General features: G+C 40.9%; 1 long non-coding RNA gene across 2 annotated transcripts in view; it reads right to left on the reverse strand.

Annotated features, from left to right (window-relative positions):
- LOC143838148 (uncharacterized) overlaps nucleotides 1–23,559 on the reverse strand; it is a 185,254-nt gene that overhangs the window by 74,803 nt on the left and 86,892 nt on the right. The window lies entirely within an intron of this gene.

Below are 23,559 nucleotides of genomic sequence, written 5' to 3' on the forward strand. Positions count from 1 at the left end.
ATCAGCTGGTCTGCTCACGGTGATGGGAAAACAGTAGTCCGAGGAGGAACAAGATCTTCCCTGTTCCACCCAACCACAACCAAAAGTCTGGCAGAAAGGCTCCATTTTACAGGCCCTGAAGAATGAGCAGCAGGGCCCTCAGCTCTTCTGGGACCTCATTCCACCACGTTGGGGCCAGGGCCAGAAAAACCCTGTCCCTGCTTGAGACCAGGCAGACTTCCTGGGAATCTCCAGCTTATTTGCCATTGCTGATCACAACAACCTACATGAGACATATGGAGTTAAACAAGGCCCAGACCACATATGGCCTAAAGGTAAAAAACAATACCTTGAATCTGACCTGGTACATCACCGATAACCAATGCAGCTGCTTCAGTACAGGCTGGATATGGGCCCTCCACACTGTTCCAGTGAGGACCCTAGCAGCTGGATTTGGACCAGATGTAATTTCTGGAGCAGAGACAAGGGCAGGCCCATGCAGAGTGAGTTACAGAAGTCTAGCCTGAAGATGACCATTGCATGGATCATTGTGGCGAGGTGATCTCAGGACCGATAGGCTGCTAGTAGCTCAGCCCAGTTCTTCCCAGTTGGGCTACTCTTCCCAGTTGGGCTACTCTCTTATGTACCCACCAAACAAACATCTTTAATTGGTCGGATAGTCAGGAGGGCATTTCCCTGCATTCTTAATGCCTGGACAGGAACATGTGGGAGAAGATGGTCCTTCAGATACTCTAGTCCCAAGCTATGTAGGGCTTAAATACCATAGGTCAATTCAGTCAAGAATATTAGAGAAAGTCTCTCCTCGCCTTGTTTCCTAAAATCTTTTTTGTTGTTGTTAATGCAGCTTCACTCCCCTCCCTTCTCCTATGCACTACATTCTTAAGGCCACAATCTTAAGACTGCATAAATAGTCATGTTTACACATGCATGTGTTGCTCTGGCACTAGTACAAATCACATTAATAGAACCCAACAGTTTTCTCAAAGTTGGCTGATAAGCAGATTGAATCAAATCAGCCTCATTTTATACCGCATGCTGGAAGAAGGATCAGGCAGTGGCCTTATTACTGTGGGTGATCTGTGTGCAATAGTGCAATTTAGGCTGGTTTAAAAGTAAATCTTGAAAAGACACACATTACTATTGATAAAAGAAACTGGAAAAACCAGATCTCAGGAAAAACTCAGGAAACTAGAGCATGGAAGTGCTCGCCTCAGCAATATTTCTATAACTCATAACTTGTATTTTATCTTATAGATTCATTCTGTCGATGAAGATTCACTAGTAGATTTTTCTCCTAACACATAAACAAGATGTTGTGGGGAGGAAGTAGGGGGATCCTTCAAAATTTGTGCTGAGGTGGCATTTCAGCTGCGTGTTTGAGCAACACCTGTAAAACATGAGCCTTGGGCATAAGCTACACCCCTGTAAGAAAGAATCTAAATGTTATGCTAGACAAGCCTATGCCAATGCTAACATGCATCGTAAAACATCTTTCAATGGAAAAACAAGCAGCAGTGACTCAAAACGCTAACCTGCACATTTATAACCTGCTTCATCTGAACTGCTTCATGCATTATTATGGCTGTGTGGAAACTCTTGCCCATAGCATCTTCCCACATCACCTCGGTAATATCTGAAAGCATGTAACTCTGTGGGAGGTATAAAGCATGGGTGGCTTTCTCATTCAATTGTTGCGTTGCTAGCCTACAAGGCCCTTGGTCATCACCAGGCATGCATTCAAAAGGATTTGTCTTCTAATCAATATTTTCAATGTTTGCTTGATGATACCCTTTTATCTATCTAGCCCTTGTCACACTAACATAAGATGACTGAATATACACAAAGAGGGCAGGACTGTGGCCCACCCATAGTTAGTAGCCTCTAGAATTGCCAGCATATAGCAACACCTTTAGAAGGCAGGGCCACGCAAATAGGTTTGGTGCTGACACTGCAATGTCAGTTGCAGTGCAAACCCAGAGGTGGCATTTTCACATCAGCCTCCTGCTGAGTTTCAGGGGACTCCTTGAGCTTTGCATAAACATGATAACATCACCTCCAGGTTCTCAGCAGAAATGATGTTGGTGCAATGCCTATTCCCCTCACAAACACACCCCATTCTTCCCACTGGCTCTAAGAAGCAATGGCATGCAATCAGGATGATGCTGGATACAAGTCTCCCACCACAGCAAGAGACCTGGAAGCCCTACTACCCTGTGTAACCAGATTCTACCTACATGCATATGAATTGGGTGCATAAAGGCTTGCTCACACAATCCAGGTATTTTTAAACAGAATTCCCAGCTCCACACACCCTTTCTACTCACCGAGTTCTCTCCTAACAACCAGTGGAGGATGGGGGGACTTACCAGGAGAAAGGGAAAGGCCCAGGCCACAGTAAGTAACTTTATCATGCTTCCAGGTATTTGGGTAAGCTAGATACCATAGAAGCTAGATGAGTAAGGTTGTTAGCCTCTAGGTGAGATGGTAGGAAAGACTGACAGCCAGACTATAAAAATATAGAACCGAATAAGAGCCTTTATTCCCACAGAGTTATATCATAATGTGGACACTTTTTCATGTCAGTTTCCTTAGTGACATAATTATAACTCTGTCACTGAGGAAACTGACATGAAAATATGTTTTATAACCTGTCCACATTATGACATAATTCTATGGGAATAAAAACATGAAAGAGTTCCTCTGGAGAACATGGTTGCTTTGGAGGGTGGACTGTATGGCATTATACTCCAGAGAGGACCCTCCTTAAAACCTATCGTTTTAAGGCTCCACCTCAAAATCTCAAGGAATTTACCACCCTGGTGTTGGCTGCCCTGTTGGTAGGTGACCTGGGCTCAGTCATACACTTTTAACCTAAATTTGTAGTCCCCATTGGGGGAAAGATAGAATATAAACAAATAAAATAAACAAACAAACATGTTTTAAGATCTTCTGACTTTTCTCTAGGTCCGCACTTAGTGTAGTGGTTAGGAGTGTGGACTTCTAATCTGGCATGCCAGGTTCAATTCTGCACTCCCCCACACTCAGCCAGCTGGATGACCTTGGGCTCGCCATGGCACTGATAAAGCTGTTCTGACCGAGCAGTGATATCAGGGTTCTCTCAGCCTCACCCACCCCACAGGGTGTCTGTTGTGAGGAGAAGAAAGGGAAGGTGACTGTAAACCGCTTTGAGCCTCCAGCGGGTAGAGAAAAACAGCATATAAGAACCATCTCTTCTTCTTCTACACCAAAGTTGGTTGTATTATAAATTGCTATGTAGTAAAATTATTCCTGATCATTCTGTGCAGAGAAAAAGTGTTACAATGTGCAGGGAAAAAATGGCAATTTAAGTTGAATGTCTTCAGTATCTTCCTGCCATATAACATATAAACCCACAATGCAATCTCAGCCTTTGCCGCTTTTCTTTTCTTTTATACAAGTGTTAAACATTCCAATTTTATCTCTGCTTCTTACACATTTTGTAAGCTTATTAACAGGGTACAATTTATAAAATGCTGAGGTATTTATTAATGTCAGAGTAACAGATGAACTGCTGTGCAATCTTCGTTTAATAATGGTATTACTAAATGTGCAGGCTTTCCAATTAGGCTTTTAAATATATGTGTGTGTCTGCTAGATCTGCCTAGCAGGCAGATTAGGAACCAAAAGAATTTTTTTTTAAAAGGTTACAACTCTAGAGAAAAATTAAGAAAAAAATAATATCAGGATATCAGCATGAAAGCACCAAGAGCCCAAGGTAGACAGAGAGAGACAGAGACAATGCTACCTACCATCTAGGCAATGCATTAATAACAGTAGAGAAGCTGCCTCATAACATCAACAAGTTGCTCAGGGTTTGGCCAATCCAATCTGACACCATTCCAGGAATATCTGCATATTACTTCAAACGCTTCCTAAGTAGACAAGAAGTTTAATAGCTACTCTTTGGTTGAGCATGCCAGGCATTACTAATATTCTTGAAACTTAAACTCATAAAATATCATCTGTCACCTTCAGGCAAAAAAAAAAATCTCACTGCCTGCTATTTAAAATTCTATCTACAGAAATGTGTCAGAGAGTTTCAAATTTGACAGATGGACATGAAAAATAGACATGTTTCCTTAATGTGCTCTTTTCTTTTTTTCGGGGGGAAGAGTACAAGGAAGTTAATGAGAACATACAAACGTGCAGCTAAATCAGACTCACTTTCAAAGTCCAATGTTTTACTAGCCATGAGTATTTGATACTTCTAAGAGAGGCTCATCTCCAAAGAAGACCTGATCAAAGAACTTGAAATAAATGTGTAGTCACTGGGAATGCAATCATTCATGTTCTGCCAAGCATGTATTTACCTTTAACAATCATGACTCTCACCAACTCTTGTTGTCCCAACTGCAAGGAATAGTCTGGAAAAAGGAACCTGTGGTGCCTTTCCTTATATCCAGGTCAGCCCAAGAAAAATGAAAATGAGCCAAAATTGTGAACCATCAATATAACAAAGGAAAGAATAGCCCAAAGAGATGCTGATTTGGGGGGGGGGGGAAGCTACTTTGTAAACCCACCAATAACTGGTGAATATTAGCATGTTTGCTGACTGTTCAAAGCCTAAGTGTAGTGAAATTCTACATGCCAAAGGTTGTAATTCCTTGCTGGGTTGCAACATTTTCCTGGGAGGAAGTTCCATTGAATAAGATAGGACTGTACTTCTGCACAGACTGCTTAAAGCTTACTTCCAAAGACACACTAATAAATCTGCACACGGTAGATAATGCACTTTCACTACACATTAGAAGTAGATTTTTGGGGGGTGGAGAAATATGGCTTCTTGAGCAGTTCACGATCCAGTGAACTCTGGAACCTAACGGGTCAATTTGCAACTGCAATCGGCAGAAAGGGGCGAGGTGCGCAAACTCGTGGGGCCAATTCTGATTCTTAGGGAGATTTATCTCCCTGGATATCAAGCTGTTTGTGTTCCGGACCACGACGAAGCCGTTCGCCATGTTTGAACTTTTCTATCTTCTCATATTAATTTTTTTTTTTAAGACTGTTTTTCTTCCATCACTCCCTGAGTTGCCTGGAAGAGTCTTCAGAATTTCCACGGAGATTAATCTCTGACTACAAATGTCTAAGAGTGAGTAATTCTCCAGTGACTTTAAATTGTTTTCGCACACCTCCCCCTGCTCTGTTATCAAGAAGCGGCAGTGAAGTTACCTCCTACAAAGCCATTCCTGACAGTTATTTTTTTCCTCTTTTAACTTCAGGGGGAAGGTGACATATACTAATAACACTGAAAAACAAGAAAGCATTAAACCAGACTGTTTATTTCACAGAGATTTCCTTGATAAGGCATTCGCGCGATACCTTTCCTGAAGCTCCATGATTTTCTAAGCAATGTCGTCAAAACCCTTTGAGGGAGGACCTCTCCTGGCTATTTGCAATATTGTCTGAGCTTGGCTGGTGACTTATAAGCCTAAAACATGTCTATGTTAAAAAGAATGGCCCATCTAATAGAGAAACAAGCCCAAGATTTCAAAGCATTTACAGAAGGCTTGCTTAAGAATATTTTCAAGGAGATCCAAGACGGCAAGGAAGAACTTTTTAACAGGATTGATGGACCAATAACAGTGGTTGATGGCAGCACTAAACAAAGTTGGAAATCATCAGCAGAAGAGAAATCTGAAATTTTAGAGATGGAATAGGGGGTGTTGGAGCCCCTCAGAAAACATGACTCCCCAGATAAGGACACCCTTTTTAAAAAGGCATACAGCTATTTCAAAACAACAGTACACAAGAATCAACCAAAAGATAAATGGATCTGTTTTAAAAGTAATCGATTTAAAGGAACTTCTCAGGAAAAAATCGTACTGATACATTGTGGATTGGATTCCAGGAGGTGCAACTACTTCAAGATCCATCGGTGAATATTCTATGGAAAAGAGTACAACTGCACTTTCTACGCCGAAGTCTAACTGGACAGAATTTAAGTCTATGGGAACAACAAGGTGCAGCAAGCCTCGACATGAGACCCCCTTAAGAAGATTGGGGAAGGGAAAGGAGAAGCAAAGGGAAGGGGGAACAACGTGTATGAAATCTTTTCTTTATTCTTTTTCTGTACACTTTTAAGGCAATATAATTGTAAGTGCTGGAAATGTAATGATAAAGTGTGTGTGTGTGTGTGGGGGGGGGTTCCCCTCTCTTTTTAATTTTTTTTTAATTGGTGTATAGTTATAGGGCCAAAGCTCACACTGTTCTACAAGAAATGTTCAATGTTAAGTATCTAATTTAAACCTGGAAATATGGTGTTGAATATCTGTCAGGAAGGCTCTTTGATTGTGTTAAAAACCTAATTTTTTATGCAATCACTGCAACAAGGTTACATCTATAGTCAACAGAAAATTAGCTGAAGAATCTCAAGAACTGTGGCATTCTTATGTGAGAAAATTTATAAATTTTGGGCTAAGGTCAAGACATCATCTGGAGAAAGAGTGAGCGATTCCTTTTTTCCTTTAAAAAAATATTGGGTTAAAGTTTAAAAATGATCTGAATGGAAGAATTCAGGAGCTGGAAATGTCATAATAAAGTGGGTTTTTCCTTTTTTCATTTCTTTTTTATAAATACTGGGTTAAAGTTCATATTGTTTTATAAGAAACATTTAATGTAAAGTACATAAAAATATGTTATTGTGAACAAGTGCAGGAGCCAGTTGATTTTCTAGCTTAAGAATAGGCCTTGGTTCAAGTTTAAGGGTAATTTTTGTAATACCCAAGGTTGATTGTAAGTGTTGGAAATGTTATGTAAAGGTGGGCTTTTTTGTTGTTGCTTTGTTTTTATATTTACAGGCAACAGATATATTTGGAATATTTGGCAAAACGAAATTTCAAGCAAATGGGGATTTTGGGGGGTAGAGGGAGGGGTGATATTTTAATCCAATATATTATGTCTTTGTTCTTTTCTATATCTATATAAAAATTAAAAAATTATTTAAAAAAAGAGTAGATTTTCCTGTTCCACCCAGGAAAATCCAGCTGCAAAAGCACATTGAAAAGCATCATCCAAAGTGTGCGGAATACTGGCCATTGTGGGGTGAGAGCAAGAGATATCTTATAGATAGGAAGCTGGTTAAAAATCAGGAAGCTTGGGAGATAAATAAATGGGTAATTTTCAGTGTTTGAAAGTAAATAGGGAAGCTTAAAGTATTTGCAATGAGAACAACATCCTTATCCATGATTCCTCTATATATTTGTGAAACAGCCTGGGGGGTGAAATATGTCCGGCTGCCCAAGTTGGTATAGGGCCAATCAGGGTGCAGCCAGCAAAGCTGATTGGCCCTGCTCCTGAAGCTCCCACCCTCCATCCCTGGACTCAAGCCTCTTTGCTCTCAGACACATCTCAGTGCCTGGAGCCAGCAGCAGGTAAGGGGAGAGGGCCCAGGGCAAAGGGTCATGGTGGAGGGCCTGCTAATGAGGGCCTCTTGGCCTGCTAAGCAGAGCCTGCTAGGCTGGGCTTGCTAACAAGGGCCTCTTGCCCTGTTAGGCTTGGCCTGCTAATGAGGGCCTCTTGGCCTGTTAGGCTTGGCCTGCTAAGCAGGGCCTGCTCACGAGGGCCTCCCGGCTTGCTGACTGCCTGCTAAGGAGCTCTGTCCCAGCCCTGCTAACGAGCTGGCCAGCCCCCGCCTGCCCCACTTGATCTGGCTGCAAGCTGCACCCCAAAGCCACCTTAAGCTGCCGGGCCAGGGGAGGGGATCCTTTCAAGGGGATCCTTTCCTAAGAACGGGCTTTGAAGCTCCATAAATGGTCTGGAGTCAGTGTGAAAGCAAAGTAGCAAAGATTGCAGATGTCAATGTAGGATAGAAAATCCCAAAATGACTGCAACATGCTTTCCTATAAACCAAAAAAATGAATCACTTCGAGTTCTGCAAGGATTAAGCTGTTTTCCAAATAACTGCAAGATGTACCTTGGAAATGAGGGCACTATGGCTCCTAATAATAACAATTGAGAAAGTTAGCAGACTAGTTTGAGTCATCAGCATAATGATATGGACTATCAACAGAGCTACATGTTGGGGCCGGAAAGAAAACAGCTGACATTCCCAAATCCATCAACAGCAAACATCAATATTAGCACCCTGTTTTATTCCTGTCAGTTTGTATGTGAATCAAATATATTATATAGGAAGATTTTGGCCCATGACCTACAAAAACTCATTCAAAGAATGAAAGTTTGAGTCAAACTATTGGCTCCATGAAATTCTTCTGCTTCTAAAAAATATAATATACAGATATCCATTAAAGGTCAAAAGGAGATAGAAACTGGTAAAAAAACAGAAAGAAAAAGAATGGAAAGAATATAAATGTTACATGAACAGCACAAGCTTGAGCACTGTTTAAAGACAGATAAATATGCTATTTATCCTGCTTAGGAAGTCTCCACATAAGGAAGTTGTACATTCACATGTACTAGTATGTTTGAAGAAGGTCCATGTAGTTACCTTTTCAGAAATGTATATACTTACAAGTTAACGTGTGGTATTTGGAAGCATGCAAAGGTATATCAGGAAATGTTATGGTTTTCCAGTGAACGCATGTAGAAAAGTTTTCATAGATTCCTCATAAGTCTGTGTGAAAAAACACTAATGAGGCTGAAAGGAAATGAGTTACAAAATATGGACCGGAAGAGGGAGAAACTGGCTTTGTTTGATATGTTAAAGTTGTACATTAAAATTCACCAGTATGGTCAGGTGGCTGGACTGTCATCCTGCGAGGCCAATGTTTCTGGTTTCTGCTTTTGTAAACTTGCAGATTTGGCTTCCTTCACCAGTTAAAGGGTTGACAACATTGGAACGGCATAAAGGAGCTGGCGTGTGCCACTGAATCTGACTCACAGACCACTTCATTTCCATTATTCAATCTGTCAGCTGCCTAAGGGCACTGAAAGGAAATCCATGGGCATTTACAGAATCCGGCAGCTTCAGAAAATGTTAACGTTGAAAGCTGAATCCCTAAGCTGGCTTTTTTGGGGGGAAACTTCAGTGAACTTCCATTTCTAAGGAACTGCGTGGTTATTTTCAAAATCTGTTCCCTCCAAAATGCTCTGTTTGGAATAATGGAAAAAAGAAGAAAGAAGACACACTGAAATCAAGGTGTCAAGAGGGTCTCTAATGAGGCAAGTGAGCCAAAGGGTGGGCCTTGCTGCTTACTCAGCAAAACCTTTGGTAAAAAAGTAGAAATGATTTTCTCCTGTGGTGTCTATGGTTTTATTTGGTGTCTTACTGGAAATTCATGCAACCAAACAAGAGAGATGAAATGGTCATCTCACTAATTTCCTCTGTTATACTCCACCATCATACCCTTGATTATGTTTATCCTCTTGACACTGGCTGTGGGGGAAAGCAGACTTATCCCCTTTCCACAGATGGGGAATTAAGAAAGGAAGGGATTAATGGGATTTTCATAAGTGTTGATTCTGTCTGCTTCTCCAATGGAGAGCATTTAGTGGTGCTGCATAAAACAGGAGGACCAAGTGTAAAATGCAGTTCTTTGATAACAAGTCACCATGTTTTTACCATACTAGTTTCATTTGTTATCTGAAGCCTCGGATAGTCCTTTCATCATGTGTGAGCAATGCCCCTCATCAAAAAGAGGGGGGGAAGTGTAAGCTATAATGTGGGTGAGTGAACTGAATTGATTGTCTGAGTGGGGGAGACAGAGAAGTTAACCTAGGCCTAGTCTGCACACAATAGATAATGCATTTTCAATGCACTTTAGACGTAGATTTTCCTGTTCTGCACAGGAAAATCCAGCTGCCAAAGCACATTGAAAGTGCATTATCCTATGTGTGCAGACTAGGCCCTAGTCTCTCAGCTAGGTTTCTGTCACCTACACAGCACAGCTGTAAACATGGAAACTTCTTCCTCATCACGTCAGGAGAGCTTAATCCCTGGTGAGAAAATTTGATCCCTGGTTTCAGCAGCACAAGGGGCAGACTGGCCATTTGTTTAGTTATCTTGCTCTTCCACCCTGTCATGGATCTACCGTTCTTCCTTTGTGAGGTTGATGAAGGTCTTCAGGATGCTGGTTGACCATTCTGATTTCTGTACCACTGATCACATATCCCAATAACTGACTGTTGATTGTAAACTGGATTTTAAGATGCACAGCAGGTAACAGTTGATCATGACTGTCAGAATTCAGAAAGACCCTGAAGAAGAAGAGTTTGGGGGAGGGGTGTATCCTGCTTTTTACTATCCGAAGGAGATCAAAGTGGCTTACAATTACCTGTGAGGTAGAGGGTGGGTGGGCTGAGAGGGCTCTAAGAGAACTGTGACTTGCCCAAAGTCACCCAGCTGGATGCACGTGGAGGAGTGGAGAATCAAACCCAGTTCTCCAGATCAGAGGCCAACACTCTTAACCACTACCCCAAGCACTCTGAAGTCCATTCTATACAGCGTTAATGTTGCTGAAGTCTTACCATTGTGTAATGCTATTTTTTTAACATTATGCACGACATCGTACACAATCTGCAACACTCCTGCAACACTCCCACAAAAATCGCTTCATTGTAGCTAGACTCTTGAGAACAGCCTTAGTGAGAGAGCCTTTTTTACAAGAAAAACAGCTGTGTGCGTTACCGAGACTTGCCGCTATTAATTGCAGCACTTTTCGATAGCGCTCAGAATTAGCTACATTGGCGGATGTGCGGAATGGCCCTGAGTATTCTTAGACTTGCAGTGTTGGTTCTGGTTAACTACTGAGGAGATCTTTATTGAATCTGCTGTCTGACTTCCCCCTCTTGCTGGCAAAAGACGATCATAATCAGAACTGCAATTGCTGAACTAACACTCCCCATAGCTTTTGTATTCACTACAAAACCTACTTTGCCTTTCCTTTGCTCCCATCTACTTTTATCTACTGCTGCCATTACTAGTCACTATGCAGTGTCAAAACCTGATTGCCTAGGTCACAGAAATTATCTGACTTTTCTTCTGTGCTACACTTTCAGCCTTAATGGATATGATTACAGTTGGATCAGAAGTGCAGATATTACAGAGTTAGTAGGTCAATTTTTTTTAAAGTAACAATCTATATCTAGATCAGGAGGGTCTGAAATAACAATAGCTGCCCAGAATGCAAATGTTTTCCTTTATGCAGGGCAGACAGCTGTTAACAGATCTGTGTGTTTTTTTCTCCATAAAGAGGATCACTGCAACACTGGAGAAGGAAATTTTTAGAAAAATAAAAAACAAAAGGTATATTTATTTAGTTGTTTTATAACCTATCTGGTTCCCTATTAGGGACCAAAAGTGGCTTACAACATTGCTTTAGGTCAATGTTCCATTTTATGAAATTATGGTACATTTGGAGGGGGCATGAGGAGAGATATAGCTTTGGTCATATTCATTATTTCTCTCATTATGTTCTGAAAAAAACCTGTTGCACTTTAAGATGCAATGCATTAGTGCTGAGAATTTAAACAAGCAGAAACAAACAATTTCAATAATTGGGGATGAAAAGTGCCACCAAGTGACAGCTGACTTACTGCAATTCCAAAGGTCTTCAAGGCAAGAGACATGCAAAGGTAGTTTAACATTGCCTGCTTCTATCTATGTGGTATTCTGAATTTCCCTAGTAGTCTCCTGTCCAGCTACTAAGCTGGTCTTAGCAACCAAAAGCTGAAGAGATTGGACTAACCTAGACCATCCAGGTCAGAACAATCTAGAAGTAAAAGGTTTTTAAAATTTTACAAAGGCCTTGATGGGAGTTTTGCTCATTACTAGTTGTCTAATGAATACATAGTCAATAAAGATGAATCTGACTAGGACTGGATAAAAAACTTGCTGGGTGAGCTTGGAAGGAATACTCACTTCTTCTCAAGCTTAACCTCCTCCACAAGATTGTTTTTGGGCTAAAATGGAGGCGGGAGGGCACCACATACCCAGCCCTGAAGTCTGGCAGGAAGCGTAATAGATGGGCAGATGGCTCAAGCTGACTGAAAATGGCTTGCCTCCATGTCACTGAAAACTTTTTAAGATGGAAGAACAGGGGAAATCAAGATGGCCAAATTAGAGGAAGGAGGGGGGGAGAGAGAAAGAGAAAAACAGACAGTAAAGAAAACATGTCTCATGATGCAGCTTGGGGTTAATAGCTAATTCCTGACCTGTAAAAATGTCTGAATATTATGGACATAGTTGATGTGCAACTTAGGGGACACATCTCATTTTTCATTTGACAAAATATTGTGGTTTGAGAAAATGTGATATCCCAGCAACAGGAACCTTCCCTTGAGGAAAGACATCTGGCTCCTCTGCCACAAATGAGGAACAACTGCACATTTACTGTGTGGAAAAAATAGTCTAGAAAGGCCCTTGTAAGAGAAATAATGGTGCATTTGTGTATATGTCAAGGCAGTGAGTTCCCACCCCCCTTCACATTTCCCAACATGTAAGCTGATGATTCATTATGCAGGGAAGACTGCAAAAGAGCTTCCCAGCAACTTGCATGTTTCAACAGCATCCACTGTCATTGAGACGCAGGGAGGCAAAATCAAGGGGAGCAAGAACATCACCAACATAATGCACTGAGTGCATAGCTAGGGGAGGCAAATGATGAATGCTGAATTATGACACCATGCTTTGAAGATGTGTTATGGGAAGGTCTAGGCAGTAGTGAGTAACAGCAAGACATGCATCAAAACAAATGGGGATTTCCAAGATATGTATTTGCTGTTCAGTGCAACCCTGAGAAAGATCAAAATAACACCACAGCTCAGATCAGCATTTATGTTCTCTTGCCCATCCCTCCTTTAAAAGATAAAGAGAAATAAATCTGTGATTGAATGCCAGAAAGCCCTTCTGAAGTAGTGGTTGCCTTGATTAAGATTCCCCATCTTGGCAAGTCCTAAATCAAGAAACATCAAAGTGGTTTCAAAATAAAGAACAGCTGAAGGAAAATGTATGAAATGACAGGAGGCATAAACAATAATTCCATGCATATGTTTAAGTCATCTGAAAGTGATTGCAGTGATGTGTAAAATATTCGGAAATAAACATTTAAATGGCAGCTTAATTCCCCTGGGGAGAAAAGGCTGCTTAAACCTTAAATAAATCCTGTTTAGAATAAACCACATCCATTCTTCCCTTTTACTTGAAGTGCACATTCGCCTCTCTGATTGGCTCTGAATAAAGAAACTTCTTTTGTACCTCCCTGTATTTTCATTCAGATAAACGTGCAAGCAAACACCTTCAGGAGTTTAGAAAGCCCACAATGATCTCTTTTACCATTTAGACTTTGCAATAAGAAATACATAAAATTATTTCTATCATTGGTAGAGACATTTTGCAGATTTTTAGGAGTAGGTATGAAGAAATTCTGTATACAAGAGGGATTGGTGGGGTCCAATTTATGCCCCGAGTGAGGCAGGACATAAAAAGCTAATGAAATGTTTACTGGGCACTGACAAAGTTTATAGGCTTAAGGAGTTTTGCCCCTTCATTGTAACATGCATCTAAATTATCACATGACACACTGTCGGTACTCTGCACAGAGACCCACAAGGGGTAACTAGCGGATTCATCCAATTATCCTCAAATAAAGAAAGAAAGATTGTGAAACTAGGACAGCCAAACCATTAATAAAAACTAGCAATCTGCTCCTATGCTGCATAAAGCCTGTAGATGTCACAGCCAAGCCCAAGTTGAAACAACACTTTTGGTTTTCCTGACCTTTGGCAGTAATTGACTTTCAGGAGAATGAAGAGAATATGGTGAACTCTGGCATGAGATGTCTAGTAGATGTAGAGGACAGATGAGTGTTGTTAGTGCATTCCTCACTGGTCCTATCTGCAAATACCACAAGTTCTATGAACAAGACTATGGAGAAAACCATTGTCCATTCATCAATTCATTTCATAGGCTTGTATGAATGTCTGGAGGTGGGACTCAGGCCCACCAGCCATAATATTATTCTCCCACTCTCCATGCATACATGTCTCCACAGGTGAACATGTGAACTACATTCACTGCTCCCTGGGATAAATGTATCCATAATAATACTGCTGTGGATCTTGTTCACCCAGTTCCTTCTGTGATTCAGATGAAGGACAGGACAGGATTGACAGGGCTGGAGACGATCAAAAGTAAATGTTGAAAGGTGTTAAATCAGATCTCTATGCCATGTGTTACTAATGAGATATTGTGGATTAGCTGATCACTTTTGGGGCCAACCAAGAATTTGGAATATTTCCCAGATTTGGTGTGGGGTTTTTTATTTGTTTGTTTTGGCTACTTCATGATGTTCCCAGGAGGTGGGTATAAATAGGTCTGGTTTCTGACTGTTTATGCCATTACTTATTTGTCCGGAATACAGCAAATTTCTCAAAAGAGGTGCTGGGTATGATGGAAGGTCATCCTCTCAATCATCCACCATGTACCTGGCAATGGGGTGAGTTGAGAAGAAGCACCCTTGGTACTGAGTAGTATTGTCCCAAACCTGGTATTAGTTTGTAATGCACTGGGGAAAATGATGAAGTTTAGCACCTCTAGGCATATTATATGGGCAGGACATAATAAACAAGGTTGGTATAATTGCTGGCTGAGTCTGTAAAGAGGTAAAGCACTGGGTCTTGTCTGACCCTTGGAGTGACACCCTCCAGCGTTTTCATGGCAGACTCAATACAGGTTGGTTTGCCAGTGCCTTCCCCAGTCATTACTGTTTACCCCCCAGCAAGCTGGGTACTCATTTTACCGACCTCGGAAGGATGGAAGGCTGAGTCAACCTTGAGCCGGCTGCTGGGATTGAACTCCCAGCCTCATGGGCAAAGCTTTCAGACTGCTGCCTTACCACTCTGCACCACAAGAGGCTCTTGGCTGGGTCTGTAGTCAGCTCAAATAAAGGCACCCATGGCAGGCTGGTTTGCACAGCCTACCCCTACCATACGCTAGAATATTTTAATACACAATGGCATAGATAAACTAGTTAAATCCATACTGTTGTTTCATCTCTTAGTTTGGGAAGGGGTGCCAGGAACAGTAGAATGCTAAACTGGATTGGCCTTCTTTTTGCGTTGTCTCATAATAAGTGGCATGCAAGAAGGGCTGAATGGTACAAATGAACAAAGGACGCTGATAGGTGTCTTTCTGGTACCATTCACTGCCCCAGAATGTGTGGTAGATTGGACACCACTCATTAGCCCATCAAGTCTGAGACACAGAGGTCAAATCTCAACTGTGTATTCTTAGAAAGCCCATTTGAAGAATTATATTAGTGTGTTCCTAGAATTATTCTATGTAGCCAAGTGTTAATAATTAAGGATTAGTGAAGTCCAAGGTATGCTTTTGGTATCCTATCAGGAAAAAATGTTAATTTTTGAGTGGTGCAATTTCAGTTACATGTCATCCAGATAACAATACAATAGGCTTTTCTCATATAAGTTTACAAAGTTTGATCTAGTTTCAAGATTCTCTGAAATTGATGTTTTCTGTCACAGAAAGATTAATATTTAAGCTTATCTGCTATCAGGAAAGGTGACATTTTCTTCAGTTCCATTCTGAACTACTATTGTCTTTTCTGACACAGATAAAAGGTACCATTTTCAGTCATGTGACTCTCTTTAGATGCCCTTTTAAAATCTTTGTCCAAGTGAGATAGTAAATGGCAGACAGAAGGGCACCAGCTGGGTATTTGTGGATTTTTCTACACAGTGAGCTGACTTCAAGCCTGCTACAGATATGCCCTTGCTTTTGCATTGATTGACACATCTTATACAGTCTCAGATTTTGCTGCATCAACATCTGCAGTATCTCCAGTCAATGCCTTTCTACAACTACAATTAATCTTATATGACTCCTTTGGAAATCCCAGTCTCCTGTCATTGGTATGATGCTGTTTCCCTGTACAACTGCACAGTTGAACCATGGGTCTTCCTTCTTCTTAATGTTACTATGTTCCTGTTGAAGCACAGGAGAATATAATCAGCCTTCAAAAAGCAGGAAGAGGAGGAGGAGGAGGAGGAGTTGTTTTTTATATCCCACCTTTCACTGCCCAAAGGAATCTCAAAGCAATTTACGATCGCATTCCCTTCCTCTCCCCACCACAGACACCCTGGGAGGTAGATGGGGCTGAGAGCGCTCTGACAGGACTGCTCTGTGAGAACAGCTCTATCATGACTGTGACTAGCCCAGGGTCAGCCAAATGGCTGCATGTGGAACAGTGGGAAATCAAAACCAAGTCACCAGATGAGAAACCACTGCTCTTAACCACTACACCAAGTCAAGTCAAGTCAGATTTTATTGCATGTAGCCATAGGCCATTACAATACAAAAGGAAAATATAAAAGGATTTAAAATATTTCAAATCAGTAATAAAAAGAATGTGCAATCTCAGACAACAATCACTTTACATCATAAAAACATTTCCAGACTACATATGTCCACCTATCGTATAGCTCCTCTAGGTACTTGCTCTCTGCAGCACCACTCTGGCCCTTATTTTCTTTGCTGCAAGGGCAAATAATGACATTTTGTTAGAAACAAATGAATTAGTATCTGCTAACAAAAACACAAGTTTTTCCTGGTCGGATTTATCATTTAGCCCATCCAGTAGGCCAGCAAGAAATTTGGCCCTAGTATATGTATACAATGGGCAAGTGAGATGGCTCTTGTAAAACATTATTTAATGTATGTATGGTTTGATTATATGCCACATAACCTCATTCCTTTCCTTTTGCTGTCAGATTAGGGACTTTACTACATTATACAATTTATAATGTGTAGGATCATGATATGAAGAGTGGGGTATTGTTTAGAGTAGCGATCCCCAACCTGTGGGCCGCGGACCACATGTGGTCCTTTGACTAATTCGAGGTGGGCCCCGAAGGACACCTTCTCCCCCCCCCCGGCCCTTTACGTCACCCCCCCAGCCCTTTACAACACACTTCATTGTTGTGGCGTGTCTGTATCTTATTTTGAAGGGATGTTTAAACATTACCATAGCGATCAGAGAGCGCTAGGGCAGTGGTTGAGAGTAGAGGAGTAAACTACCCCCCCACACTGGGCCTCAGTAAAAGGCGTTGAATGGTCCCTGGTGAGTGGTCTCCGGCGTTGAGTGGTCCCCGGTGATAAAAAGGTTGGGGACCACTGGTTTAGAGTACCCTCCACACAACTGGGAAAACTGCATGGGAAGGAAATCTGAAGTCCCTTCTATACCTGTACAAAGGTCCCAACCCAGATCAAGGCCCTGAATGTTTAGAGAAGAAGAAGAAGAAGAAGAAGAAGAAGAAGAAGAAGAAGAAGAAGAAGAAGAAGAAGAAGAAGAAGAAGAAGAAGAAGAAGAAGAAGAAGAAGAAGAAGAAGAAGAAGAAGTTCTCCTCCTGATAGTTGATGGTCAAAGACAAGTTGGGGGAACCAAGACCTTAGACATTACCAAATGAACTATGTTGTTTAGGCCCATGTCCATCCTATTTTCCAGCAATTGTTATAGCAAATAACATTTGCTGTTCATTTCATCTAGTTTGGTGTAGTGGTTAGGAGTGCGGACTTCTAATCTGGCACGCTGGGTCCAATTCTGCACTCCCCCACATGCAGCCAGCTGGGTGACCTTGGGCTCACCATGGCACTGATAAAAAACTGTTCTGACCGAGCAGTGATATCAGCGCTCTCTCAGCCTCACCCAACCCACAGGGTGACTGTTGTGGGGAGAGGAATGGGAAGGCGACTGTAAGCCACTTTGAGCCTCCTTCAGGTAGGGAAAAGTGGCATATAAGAACCAACTCTTTTTCTTCTTCTTCCACACTGCTGATTAAGGGATTAAAAAAAAAAAGATCAGCGAATTACACAGACTGGGAGAGGAAGGGATCAGTTATCACAAATCTGATATTCTCTAAAATTAATGTTGCAACATTCTCTCGGATTTATGCAATAGGTGACTGTAATTTTTACACAATCGTATTTCAACCAGTAATCTCAGTACCACTGGATACATTTATTGAGAGTTTCAGATTTCCCTAGTTACTAAGTATTGATGTTGGGGGGGGCATTAAAAAAATACAATATTGCCACATTAAGAGCACAACCTGCTTGGGATGGTGGTCCCTGCTAGCAGATAGACACAAGGCTTAAAGTCGCCTGCCCTTTCCTCTCCCCTGTGAGGTGGGTGAGGCTGAGAGAGCCCTGATATCACTGCTCGGTCAGAACAGTTTTATCAGTGCCATGGCAAGCCCAAGGTCACCCAGCTGGTTTCATGTGGAAGAGTTCAAAATTGAACCTGGCATGCCAGATTAGAAGTCTGCTACAGAAGTACTACAGAAATCAGGGTTCTCTTTCCAGCAAGCCATCACAGTGATGCTGAGTTTATGAAACCTTGATTCTGCTGCTAGAATTTCCTATTTGAACCTCCTGTACTGTGGCCAACAATATAACTTTCTGGTGCAAAAACATTTGGATAGGCATAATTGCTGAGCAGGATCCTATGAGAATATGCAGGATCTGCAGCGTGCATAATTTTCAAATTATCTCCTCCAGGGTCCTGACCAGCTCAACTTTGTCTTTTTTGAGTACACTTCCTGCTGGTTTGCCTTCATAACAGCAGTTGAACAAAGAATGAATGTAGCTAGCTAGTTAGGTCTCTCTCTCTCTCTCTCTTTATTAACCTATTTGTTTCTCTTCTGAATAAAACTATTTAATTCTTCAAGCAGCCTGGTGCTTTACTGTCTCTGCATATTCAAACTCTGCCAACAGATCCATGGTAATCCAGCCTCCTATAGCAAAGGTCTTAAGTGCTTAGTAATTCTATTCTGCCAGTTCTGTCAACACATACAGCACTTCAACAGTTTTGCACATAAACATCCTACACTGTCTCCACATCATGGTCCGGAGCACTACACAGCATTCCCACCGTACTATAAAGTTTCATGCACAGGTACACTCCCAGTATCCATCTCTTGATACCCATCTACCTTTGTACTTTCCTTATATCTAACTCACTTATTCTAATGTCTTAGAAGAAAGAATAATGTGAAAGACAAAAGGAAAGAACATGGACCTACAGATGGAATACAATATAACTGAAGCTAATTATCTTTCTTCTTGCTCAAAAAAATGAACATTATGCTACCAAAAATAGCCTGTGAACTCTGTTTTTTTTTTTAAGGCTATTGTATAATAGATATTACATTCCATTTTTCACTTGTCTCATTAAATCAAAATAATGGATAAAGATTTTCCCCCTGTACCTTTCCCTATTTAATTGCATTTGCTATACTCATTTTCTATTACCCTTCCTCTGAAACTGATAATAAGGCTAATAGCCCCCATTTTTAGCAGCAGCAATTTGGACATTTATGGGCATCCTTGTATTGTGATGGGTTGGTTGCTTAGGACAAAATTAACAGACGCTGTTAGAAAACTGATAATGCCACCTCCATCTGTAGATGAAAAGTTCAAAGGACAGGTAAAAGTGGGAAACTGAAACACAGAGGTTGCTGGTAAGGTATTTTTGCTTGTGGGAATGTATAATGCTTTGCTCTTTCATAACACAGCAACAGTTAAATTGGACAGGAATAGTATTCTACCAATATATGAGCCAAATTTTCAACAAAGAATTCTAAGAACTGGTAGCCTTGTGAAAATGCCAGTCTGCTTCAACAGCTTAATAATAAACAGGGAAAACTCAGGTAAACAATTCCAAGATCCTTGGAAGAAAGATCAGGTACAAATATGATTTTAAAAAATTAATTAAAATTAATTAAGGAGGGAAAGCCTGCTTACTCCTTTACATAATAACACAGCATATGTTTCCACCAGCACCAGAAAATTGCAGGCTTGCCTCCTTGGACATTTTTTGATGAAGATATTTGTGCCACCACAAAGCCTTGAGAAATAGTTACATATGCTTTGCAAGTATCAGAGAAGACTCCTAAGGCCAGCATTGTGAATTCCTTCCCTCCCACTCACACTAACAGACAAGCAAAGATTCAGATCAAATATGCAAAAAGCTAAAAAAACAAAAGCTTCAACTAACAATGGAGCTCTGTTATATAGAAAGGGAAAGAAGATGAAATTGGAGAAGAAAAAAGCATATTGTACCCCTCCTCACAATATTTAATACAGTAGGAAAGTATACTTGAAATGGCAGAGCTATAGCCTAGCACCATTTTTCTTTTCTGAAGGCAATATTAGTATGTTTGAAGATAAACACATATCCTACACAATATATCTAATTGAAAACTTGGCTCCAGAATATGGTTCACAAAATCAGCACAATGAGCTTGATATGAAAAAGAGAGGGTTTTTCCACCTTGCAAGCCCCCCCCCCCCCCATTTAATAAAGGAGATTCCACTACCCAGGGCCATCCACCCATTTACCCACCACAGAGCAACCTGGAACAATAGGTCAGAGTCTACATTTAGAATTAGATGTGGTGAAAACACACTGGCAAATAATAACAGTAGATTCTGTAACCTGAGTTTGTTGTCAGCTCAAAACATAAATATCCAATGAATGGAATGACAGCCTCTCTGGGCTGCCCTCTGTGCAGCTCCTAGTTCCCCTCTATCCCACCCTGAAAACCTGGCCCAAGTTTTCACTATGGAAGTCAGAAGAGTTCGTGGACCAACAGAAGAGCTGTTCACAGTGTCATCAGCCAGGAGGAGCTTTTAAAACCTGCCACTTTTGTCCTCTCTATCTCCTTCCCTTTTGTGTTATCTATCACCCCAGGAGGAGAGGCCCAAGCCATAACAGCCATGGAGTGATCTGATGGCCCCACTATAGAATTCCCACCTGACTTGGGTCAGAGGTAGCTTCTAGTTTGGCCTATGCACTGACTCTGAGATTTCCTGTATTCTATTCAACATTATGATATTAATTTAAAATAATAAGTAAGTAAACTGGAATAAATATAAATATCCCTTTTAGCTTAGAAAAAAATTACGTCTTCAAAGCATTTTCCTGATCATCATAAATAAATTATTGTGTTCAACTTTGCTGCAGTATGAAAATCATAAGTTAGAATCTAGGCTGGTACCAAGACCTGAATTCCAGAGGAAGCACAGCACATTGAAACTGTAAACTTTTTTTAGGTATTCCATCTGGAACATTTCCTGCCAAAGCTCTATTGATCATACCGACAGACTTCGTGCAAAAGCACAACTGTGCCCTTGTGTAGCTCTCATTCATTTTAGTGATGCTGTGGAAGGGGGACTTCGTGCGGATTTTGTTCACTGTATATATTAACGTCAAAATCCTTTGCAGCCGATGGTGAAAGATTAGACTTCTTGACCGCATGCCTACATTATGATTAATTCATCATTTTAATTAGAAACCTTTTCTATAGATAAAAGCACCACTGAGTGGCACAATTATGGCAACAATGATAGGGCAAATTTCTTTTCCACTTTAAATAGATATCACAAGCACCCCATTGAGCTTGGACATATGGTCCCCCTACCCGCTTGTTCTACAAACAGTAGAGGGCTATAATGCATGTGGGATGAATGGGGGGGGGGGGAGAAGAAAGAGCTCCAGCTTTTCAATCAAGCATGAGTAGAATAAATGAACTATATTCACAGAAGCCTTTTAATTACATGACATTTACAGCCAGTGCAAAAAGTAAGTTTCCCCACTGAAAAGGCTCACATGTCCAGGCCCTGACTTTTATTTCCAATAAAACTTCTACATGGAATCACCAGCCAAAATAGGATGCTTGTTACAAATACTTGTTCCCTCAGCTTGTGGGGGGGGGGAGCAAAACAGGGGTTTAAAGGCTGCTAACCATTTAAAGCTAATAGATGACAGGCACAGGCACTGATGTCAACTTGAAATGGCTGGCAGCCTTTTTAGTAATCTGTTTCACTTCTAAAGGGGAAGGAGTTAAGTTGCAGCCATTTTAGCCTAATAGTAGGCAGGCATGCCCATCTGCTGTCAGTTTAAAATAGCTGCAAGCTGAACCTCTGAACCAAACGAAGGTTCAGGAAATGGGAGGCACCCCCTCAAACCTCAGTTTGGGGGGCGTGAACTAGAGTATTTTCAAGGGAAACTTTGGTTCGTGCCTTGGTTTGTATCCATCCCTTTTCCTTATTCTGAGGTTGGCCAAGACAGCATTATTAAAGGAACATTCAGAAGAAATCTGATTGGTGGAAATCCTCATGAGGGTCTTCTTGGAAGCCGCTCCTGCTCTTTCGAACTTGTTCACCCCTACTGAAACTGAAGTGAAGCGGAAACCCTTTTTTCAACCACACGGCCTGTTAAAGATTAATATGTCCCTTCTGCATGTATTTAATGGCTGTTATCTATTTTTAATCTTTTGTATAGATTTTAGTATAGTCATCCACAATGCAAATTTATTTATAAATAGAAAAAAATCTGGGGTGCAAATTTTCTAGTTATTCTGATGATACGAATCTTAATATATGAACCAATTCATGCAGCACTTAAGGGTACCCCCTCCCCCCATTCACACACACACATGCAGGCCGTCTAGGAAACTGTGTGTGGAAATTAAGTAACAACATGCATGGTGCCAATAACACTTGCCTTTTCCAAGCAATTGGAGAGAAGATGGAAATAGTTCTTTAAATACCATGCGCCTTCTGCAGCATAGGATAATTGCCAGAGGAGTAGCTCCTATGATAAACTGCATGTATGAAGAACACACTCACCCTTTTCCGTTGTGACATTTGACCATAGGTTTGGGAAGAACAGACTCCAGATGATACTCCCCCATCCCCCCAAGCTGGCATAATTGTTTCATCTGAAAGGGGTCATGAGTGGCTTTTCAGCCTTGATACAAGTACACCAGAATCCTGAGTGTAGCAAGTATGGTGTGTTGTCCCCAGATGCATGGTCAGGTGTAATGACTAAAAAGGTTATACAGCTTCTAGGTTATGGGATTCAGGCTGTAAACTGTCCACAACTCACTCATCCACCTAGTACTTTGTGTTTTGGGTACCATGTTAAAGAATATTAATATTTTGCTGAGGCATTTATTTGAAATGGGGTGGTTGGTGTTTAGCTGTCTTCAGTGTGACCCCCGCATTATCATCTTTTTACCACCTCTCAGTAGGATTCATATGACATTTATCACTATGTTGTTTTTATTACTGCATGTAGCAGAGTTTAAGCAAGAGGATAAAATATCTTCAATACTGTTTGAGACTTGTAAATGTTTGTGGTTCCTTGTATTTTAGAAATATGTTTTTATATTTTCATTGTTTTATCTTGTTGTATTTGGTCTATTGCGCTGCTAGCTTCCTTGGCAAACATTTGGCTCACAGCACAGGATACAAATAACTAAAAGAAGAAGAACGAGAATGCCTTTCAGAAATCAGCAATTCTATATATTGTTCTTTTATTTGTTTGTTTCTCTTTTTCTCTTTTATTATTATTATTATTAGTTGAGTTTAGTTTTTTATGTCATGTTTTAAAAAATTACATAAAAGTTATATTTAAAAAGAAGTCAGCAATATCCTAACTTTTCAATAAAAGTTTCCTTAAACTTTTGCATGGTTAGAAAGAAGAGAGGCAGCTGTAGCAGTAGTGGCCAGCTTGAAGCAGTTGGGACTTGTGATCTAAAAGC

The sequence above is a fragment of the Paroedura picta genome, chromosome 5 (genome assembly GCF_049243985.1).
Source record: "Paroedura picta isolate Pp20150507F chromosome 5, Ppicta_v3.0, whole genome shotgun sequence".
Lineage (NCBI taxonomy): Eukaryota > Metazoa > Chordata > Lepidosauria > Squamata > Gekkonidae > Paroedura > Paroedura picta.